The sequence below is a fragment of the Rattus rattus genome, chromosome 2 (assembly GCF_011064425.1).
Source record: "Rattus rattus isolate New Zealand chromosome 2, Rrattus_CSIRO_v1, whole genome shotgun sequence".
NCBI lineage: Eukaryota > Metazoa > Chordata > Mammalia > Rodentia > Muridae > Rattus > Rattus rattus.
In genome coordinates this window covers 61,276,564-61,285,603 of record NC_046155.1, presented here as the reverse complement: position 1 = coordinate 61,285,603, position 9,040 = coordinate 61,276,564, and the positions used below count along the sequence as shown (strand labels likewise).

General features: G+C 39.7%; 1 pseudogene; it reads right to left on the bottom strand.

Moving 5' to 3' along the window:
* Positions 1–1,819: 1,819 nt before the first annotated feature.
* LOC116893095 lies at positions 1,820–7,943 on the bottom strand (annotated as a pseudogene).
* Between the last annotated feature and the right edge of the window lie 1,097 nt (positions 7,944–9,040).

Sequence of the window (9,040 nt, the reverse complement as noted above, 5' to 3'; positions counted from 1 at the left end):
GACCGTTGTGTTGATTTTCTATGAATCTTCTGCTCTTGAGATTCTCTCTTCTATCTCTTGTATTCTGTTGGTGATTCTTGTATCTACGGCTCCTTGTCTCTTCCTTTGGTTTTATATATCCAGGGTTGTTTCCCTGTGTTCTTTTTTCATTGCTTCTATTTCCATTTTTAATTCCTTCTACTGTTTGATTGTGTTTTCCTAGAATTCTTTCAGGGATTTTTGTGATTCCTCTCAATAGGCTTCTACTTGTTTATTTATGTTTTCCTGTGTTTCTCTAAGTGAGTTCTTCATGTCTTTCTTCAAGTCTTCCAGCATCATGTTCAAATATGATTTTAAATCTAGATCTTACTTTTCTGGTGTGTTTGGAATAGTGATTGCTTCCTGTTCTTTTTGTTGTTAGAGGTGAAATTATATTTGTTTGTCTCTCTTTTGATTTCATTGCAAGGAAATTATATTCTTGCTTTCTGTATGGTGTAGTTTCTCTCCTTGTGTTTGAGTTTTCCATTTATTATCCTTTGTAGGTCTGGATTTGTAGAAAGATATTGTGTAAATTTGGTTTTGTCATGGAATACCTTGGTTCCTCCATCTATGTTAATTGAGAGTTTTGCTGGATACAGTAACCTGGGCTGGCATTTGTGTTCTCTTAGGGTCTGTATGACATCTGTTCAGGATCTCCTGGCTTTCATAGTCTCTGGTGAGAAGTCTGGTGAGAATTCTTCTAGGTCTGCCTTTATATGTCACTTGAATTTTTCCTTTACTCCTTTTAATATTCTTTCCTTGTTTTGTGCATTTTGTATTTTAACTTCTATAATTTTCTGTAATTTTGTTGAATATATTTACTGGCCCTATAAGTTGGGAGTCTTCACTCTCTTCTATACGTATTATCCTAATGTTTGATTTTCTCATTGTGTCCTGGATTTCCTGGATGTTTTGTTCTCAGAGATTTTTGCATTTTACATTATCTTCGATGGTTGTGTCGATCTTTTCTATGGTGCCTTCTGTCCCTGAGATTCTCTCTTCTATCACTTTTATTCTTTCTCTGATGCTTGTATCTATGGCTCTTTGTCTCTTCCTTAGGTTTTGTATATCCAGGGTTGTTTCTCTTTGTGCTTTCTTTTTTTATGTTAGTATTTTATTAATTCAAAATCACTTTACAAGGAAATTTAAATATGGCTTCCAATAGAAATGTTGTACCTGGACTTGATACCAAGCTCACAGATTTTGAGTGTGCAAGGAAAACCAGGCTTTCAAGTTAAACAATTTGCAACCAAAACTTTAATCCCACAGATTCTCACAAACATATTACAAATGACAGCATGAAAAAAATTTTGTACAGTAACTGAAAAGTTCAGCTCTAAAGTGTACCTGATAGAACGCTGGTATCTTAGTTTTACATTTCCAAATAAGACCTTACAGCAGCTCTGCATCCCCTATAGCAATCAGGAAGGAACCACTTTGAAATCCTTTACAGTGTGATTCTTACCCTTTATCTGTTGGATGTGTTCACAGCAGCTTTTAAAGACTGCTTACCATTTCACCCACAGTGCCACACTGTGTCTCAGCTACTAGAGGAACTTCAGCTTTAGTCAATTTCCACCAGTTGCTTGATATTATCAGCACATCATGCTTAAAACTTGGAAGGATCTAGGTTTATTTCAGTCCTTGAAAAACTAAAATTCAAAGAAAATTCGATCTTGCTTAAGGGAACATTAAAAAGTAACAATTTTTGATATCACATGCCTCATATAATCCTTTTGAAATCATAGAGAATTGCATTGTTTCGTGTCACTGTTCCAAGAGACAAATCTAATTTGAACAGCTAAAATATCTGGAAAAATGCACCAAGCTTATGAAGTCTCAAACAAAACTTTAATTTCCTGTACATACTCCTGTCAAATGAAGATATTTCCTGTACACCACTTTTGCAAACTGGTCTTCTATTTCTTTCATTTGACCTAGATTGTCTATGAGACCTAGAGAAGGATTGAGACGGCTTGTGATTTCTCTCACGAGACAGAGACCTTTCTCCTTCTCCTATCTATAGAAAGTGACCTGCTCCGGCTTCAGGAAAAGCTTCTCCTTCTTGGGGATCTGTGCTGAGGTGGAGGACTCCTCCTGTAGTAATCATCTCGAGGACAATGACCCCAAGAGGGAGGCAGGCCATGATTCCAACTTCACTTTTCAACATTCGACAGTTCCAATCTTATGCAGCAGTCACATAGTATTCTTCCATTTAGCTCTCGGACAGCATCAGCAGCATCTCAGGAATTCTCAAATTCGAAGAAAGCAAAGTCAGGAGGGTTTCGAGCAACCCATGCAGTTTGGAGTGGTCCATAATAGCCAAAAGCCAGTTCAAATTCAATCTTGTTTCCATTATTTCCAAGACTACCTACATACACAGTCCAAGGGACAGGAATCACACACATTTTGAGTTCCTGGATTCAAAAGGCCCAAGCTCAAATTCTAATGCTCCAACAGACCCACCTGCTTCCCACTGGCACTGTTTGCACAGATGCTTTTGGTCCCATGGCGTCCATGAAATGGCCCCTTTGTGCTTTCTTTATTGTTTCTATTTCCATTTTCAATTCATTCACCTGTTTGGTTATGTTTTCCTGTAATTCTTTCAGGGATTTTCCAGTTTCCTCCTTGAGGGTTTCTACTTGTTTATTTGTGTTTTCCTGCATTTCTTTCAGGGAGTTCTTTATGCCTTTCTTAAAGCCTTCCATCATTATCAAAAATGGGACTTTAAGTCTAAATCTTGCTGTTCTGGTGTGTTTGGATATACAGTATTTTCTTTGGTGGGAGAACTGGGCTCTGATTGATTTCCATTGCTTAGGTTCCTGTGCTTGCCTCTAGCCATTGGGTTGTCTCTGGTGTTTGCTTGTCTTGCTGTTTCTGAGAGTGACTTGACCCTGCTGTAGGCCTCTATGTCAGCTCCTATAGAACTGTTTTCCTGTTTTCTTTCAACCTTTTCTGAGTAAAGGTGCTCTGATTTCAGGTGTGTTGGTGCTCCTGGAGACTGTCTTTCAGCTCTAGGCATGGGCAGGAATCAAAGGGTCCTGCCCCTGATTGCTCCTACGTCCTTGCAGCCAGGGGTCACAATTGGCACTAGGCAATTCCCTCTTGGGTAATGACTGTGGGCAGAGGGTAGTCTCCTCTGACTTCTCAGGAATGTCCACACTTCTGAACATCCAGCTCTCTCCCCCATGGGATTTGGGTGCAGGGAGCTGTTTGGCCGGTTCAGTTCCATCCTAGACACAGACCAGAACCATGGGTACTGGTGGCTGTCTGTTCCTATATCCCTGTGTCCAGAGGCACTGTGCAGTTTCCCCTTGGACCAGAGATGTGGGCAGAGGTGTGCAGAGGTGGCAGTCTGTCCTGGGGTCTCAGGATGTCTGCACTCCTGGGTGTTTGGCTATCTTCCCCCATGCAGTTTAGGTGCAGGAAACTGTGGAATATTATCAGTTCACTTCTGGGCAGAGGCAGAAACAGTAAGTGCCCTGACCCAGAGGACTCCTGCCTCTGTGTATCCTGAATCCAACAGGGAGGTCACTTGGTAGCAGAAAAACGGGTCTTACCTCTGCTCTCAGGTGTGTTGGTGCTTCTGGAGACTGTCTTCCAGCTCTAGGCATGGGCAGGAATCAAGGGTCCTGCCCCCTGATTGCTCCTAGTTCCTTGAACCCAGCGGGCACAGTCGGCACTATGCAATTTCCACTTGGATCTTGACTATGGGCAGAGGGTAGTCTCCTGCGCCTTCTCAGGAGTGTCCACACTTCTGAGGGTCCAGCTCTCTCCCCCATGGAATTTGGATGCAGGGAGCTGTTTGGCCAGTTCAGTTCAGTCCTGGGTGCAGACCAGAACCATGGGTACTGTGGCTGTCTGTTCCTATATCCCTGTGTCCAGAGGCACTTGGATCAGGGGTGTGGGCAGAGGTGTGCAGAGGAGTTAGTCTGTCCTGTGGTTTCACAATGTCTGCACTCCTGGGTCATCACCTGAGTTTTTAGTCTTAGAAATTCTGACTGCTGTGAGGTGGAATCTTGGTGTTGTTTTGATTTGCATTTCCCTGATGATTAAGGATGTTGACCATTTCTTTAGGTACATCTCAGCCATTCTATATTCCTCAGCTGAGAATTCTTTTTTTAGTTTTCTTTCCAATTTTTGAATAGTTATTTGATTCTCTGGGTCTAACTTCTTGAATTCTTTGTATATATTGGATGTTAGCCCTCTACCAGATGTAGGATTGGTAAAGATCTTTTCCCAATCTGTTGGTTGCCATTTTGTCCTAATCACGGTGTTTTTTGCCTTAAAGAAGCTTTGCAATTATATGAAGTCCCATTTGTCAATTCTTTCTTTTTTTAATTATATGTACCTTTTTTATTGAATATTTTAAATTTTCATTTCAAGTGTTATTCCCTTTCCTGGTTTCTCAGTCATAAGCTCCCTATCGAATCCACCTCCCCAAACTCCCCCTTTCAACCCCCCAACATTCTTCTAAAGTGGGGGATCCACCCTGGTGTGAGCTGGAATATCAGGGATGTTTTGATCGGCATTTCCATGATGATAAAGACGTTGAACATTTCTTTGGTCATTTCATATTCTTCAGATGAGAATTCCTTCTTTAGCTCTGTAAACCATTTTAATAGGGTTATTTGGCTCTCTGGAGTCTAACTTCTTGAGTTCTTTGTATATATTGGATATTAGCCCTCTATCAGAAGTAGGATTGGTAGAGAACTTTTCCCCATCTGTTGGTTGTGGTTTTGTCCTAATGACAGTGTCCTTTGCTTAGAGAAACTGTGCAGTTGTATGAGGTCCCATTTGTCAGTTCTTGATTTTAGAGCGTAAGCCATTCATGTTCTGTTCAGAAAACTGTCCCCAGTACTCATGTGTTTGAAACTCTTCCCCACTTTTTCTTCAATTAGTTTGAGTGTATCTTATATGTTTATATGTTTTCATGCAGAGGGAAATGATCTCAAAACCAGACTCAGAGAGGTACATACACATCTGTGTTGCCTACTCATTATTGTAACCTGAACAAGAGGAAGTAGAGGAATTCTGGGATCCTGAAAATGTCCTACATCTTCATGAATCTGTGCTACATGAAGGAAGCACCGTGTAAAAGATATCACATGATTAAAAAAATAGAAACCTCTTCCTTAAGTTTACCTTGAAAATTACAAAGATTACATCACTTGCTAATTTTCCTTTAATTAAAGCTTTCCTCTTCATTTTCAAAGTTGTTCAGTGTGTTAGAGAAAATGGAAACTATATTAAGGGTAAAGGGAGCCACATCTCTTAAAGTGGAGGGGGGCAACACCAATGAGAAAGGGAGGGTACAATATCCCTGACATTGCATCACTACTAGAGAGATCACATGGAGACTATCTTGTGAACGCCATAATGCAATGCTTTTGCCACTCTACATATCCCATGACTACTCCTACACTTGTGCATTTACTCTACAAAAGTGAGAAATGGAATGTGAGTGTGTGCCCAGCATCAAACAGGTCTGAATGTACACAAGGAAACATCAATGAATTCATATCTGGTGTGCCAACATTTCTGAACAAATCAATGTCAACGACATGTTCTACGTCAGTCCGTTTCAAACACTTAGAAACAAGAATAGAACAATTACAATAAATGTCTGAAGCCTGATGAAGTAGATTTTCAGTAAAGGGATTAAGAGCTTATGTAGTGCGAAGGCATCAACCTGTAACTCTTTTACTATCTTTATTAATTAGAAGGACCCACAGAAGAGACTGAGATATCATGTGGGGCTTCGATTTGTGAACCCCAAAGCTTCTAGGACAGGAGTAACTGGTGAAATTAGACAGGTGCTAGATTGGAGTCTTCTCAAGTCCACATTGAGACTGACTAGCAAACTGGAGAGGGACCTTTTTCTGGAAGAAGAAATAGTGGGAAAGAGATGAGAAGATCATCATGACTGTTCATCTCTTGAAGGACAAAGGCTGATTTATTACATACAACATCCATATAGTCTTAGCTTCTTACAGAGTATGTGCTGGCTTCTCAAGTAAAGTACTATCACCCTGTGTACTTATCCTAGTGGTACCATTTACTGCTTTTAATCAGAATCAAACCAGGCATCCTTGCACAGTATCATGAAGGAGCCTCAGTATTTGCACTATTTTAGAAGATAAACTATAGATAGAAGAGTTTGGAGAAAACTCACTTAGTTGCTGCCATTTTGCCTGTATTGGCCACTAGCAGCATGGCATATATACCCAAAAGAGTAATGCACAGTTTTCCCCCTCTTCTATAGTTTGAATGCATGACAGAAAGTAGAATAGCATTTATAGAAAACCACAAATCAATACTTATTCTTTTCATACACACTGTGTTTAGCAAGCTTTATTTTGATGCCTGTCACTCCTAAGAGTCTAGCAGGGATATGTAATACCATCTTACTCAGATGTGATAAGATATGATGTGCTATGTTGAAGAAAAAAATAATAGTTTACAATTGCTCACCCATGTATAAATGTGAAGCAGTCAGATGATATGCATATACTTGAACCCTTTCCCATAGTTCTATTCTTCTCTTTGTGAAGTAGTTTATATTCCAAGGGTACTCATTTTTTTCTAGGAGTATATGCAAGCATCCAGTATCCACATGAAGGTTTGTGGGAACAAATTCACAACAACCTCTCATGATTACATGTAAGCCAGATCCCAGCAAGGCTGACTTACAAACCTTCAGAATCTGAGCCTCAACCAAGAGCAACCCTGCTGAGGAACCTCACCACAGTCATGAACTGGAGTGTCTGAAGCTGTCACAGTCTTTCAAGACAAAAGAGATAAAGGAAACATCCACATCTTCAGTCCTGTTACCACAGACCCCTTATTATCTGCCATTTTATTGACACTAATATAGACATCTGTAATTGTTTATTCAGGTGACCCCCAGTCACACCATCCCAGATCTGCAGCCACTGGTGAAAGGCTAACACCATCAAAGCTTGGCTGGTAGGAAGGTGAAGGTCATTTTCTGTACTTCAGCAATGGATATTCTCTTTGTTGGTATTTTCTCATCATCTTCTTTGGGTGATAAGGAGTCACACCAACCCCAGTATATTCTGTGTGACAAGTTGCACAGGGAGGCGTTTTACTCCAAAGGGAGGAGGTCTCCTGGAACTGGTTGTGGAACTCTCTAGCTAGAGAAAATATTGGGCTGTATTGGCAGTTTCTCTGCGTTATCTTCTTCTATTCCTTTTCTATATTTACAAGATATTCCTGATAGCCTGGGTTGAGATTTTAAGCAAGAAAATAGGATAAGAAGCCACCCCTTGAGATGGGGTCATTGGCCATGACCTTATCTCCAAGAGATCCAGTGCTTTGCTTCATAATCATTTATATAATTACAAAATAATACTTTGACAAAAACCCTCTTAACAATGTATGAACTTGTGTGTAAATGACATTTTGGTAGAGAAAGTATTGTTTTTAAGTATGGTTTTAAACTGAACTTTGTGGATTTTTAGTAAGACAGAAGTTAGATGTTAGATAGATTACCCATGGAAATTTATTAACTTGTTCAGTACCTTGGGGTCATAGCCAAGTGTCCCTGAAGAAATTTTGAACCCACTCCTGGAAGTTTGCTATTAACTATAAGTGATTTTTTTGTACTTTGTTCTGTTAATTGATAATGATATTATCTATTTCATTTGTAATTGATTCTTTGAACCCACCCTTTGGAAATTTTAATACCTGAATTATTTTATTTTTCCTTGTGTTGGATGATTATGATAATTGTTCTTTGTAGCTGCTTCAGTGAACACATCTTTTAGAAATGTAATATCTGTTTCTCCTGCATAAAAAGCCCTATTTGACAGCTGCAAAATACACTCAGATTCAAACTGCCTCTCTGTTTGTTTCTGTTTGTCATCACTGAATCCTTACCCACCTAGTCTTCGAGGACCCATGTCCCAGGTAACCCAACACCTGGCTGTGGTGGTCTGTGGCAATAAGGCAAGAAAAGACAGTATTCATTCCCTATCTAGTCATCTATGTATAACCTAGAATCATCTAAATATGTTGGTTTAATATAAAAACTAGTGTGAGCATTGTGGATGGGGAATGAGTAAGGCTAATTATGAACATAAGGCAAAAATGTTAGATATGAAAAATTGATCATGACTGGAAGCCAGACATTTTGATGTTTATACAGTGGAATAGAAAACCAAATATTTCTATTATCTTCTGCCCTTTGCCCCAGGACTATTCAATAGAGTTAAGAAATTATAAATCATTGTCCCTCCATGCTGATGTCAAATTACTGGCGAAAATGTCACTTTTATAATGAGACTTTTGCTTTGCAGCTCCATTGTTAGCCAAAAGAGTCACATAAATGAAATTTTACTTTTCACTCACCTTTTCCTGTCACAGTAAATTGAGGTGGCAGATGGCTTCCACAAAGTGCACATTGTACTGATCACAGATTCTCCTTTCTTGCAAACAGCAAGTCTTAATGCCCCTCTGAAGCTCTGTCTTCCTTTGTATAGAGGTCACTGACCTTCAGAAATACCTGTGATTTCTGAGACTAGGACAAGTATATGTCCTAGTGCCTCCTGGGAAAAGAAACTCAAGAAGAAAGCTCTTAGGATCAATTATAGGAGACTCATGACCAAATGACCCAAGCTCCCTGTAGACTTGTGTGTAGAAGGGTGGTTAGGGAGTTGCATACAGTTTGCAGGAGCAGTTCCTCCTCTGTACCTCCCCCTGTCAAACCTCTTCATGAATGTCTCAGAATGTCTTTAGTGTTTTCATACCCTGTACACAAGGTCTCATCATGATGCAAATTGACTCTTCTGTATTATGCTAAGAGTATCTCATTTTTATTTTTTTTCATTTTTTAATACATATATTTCTTTACTTACATTTCAAATGTTATTCCCTTTCCTGGTTTCCTATCCATGAGCCCCCATTCTCTCCCCCTCCCAATATGGGTATTTCCCCCATCCATCCCCTTTACTGCTCCCCTCTCATATTCCCTTGTACTGGGGGTCCAACCTTGGCAAAA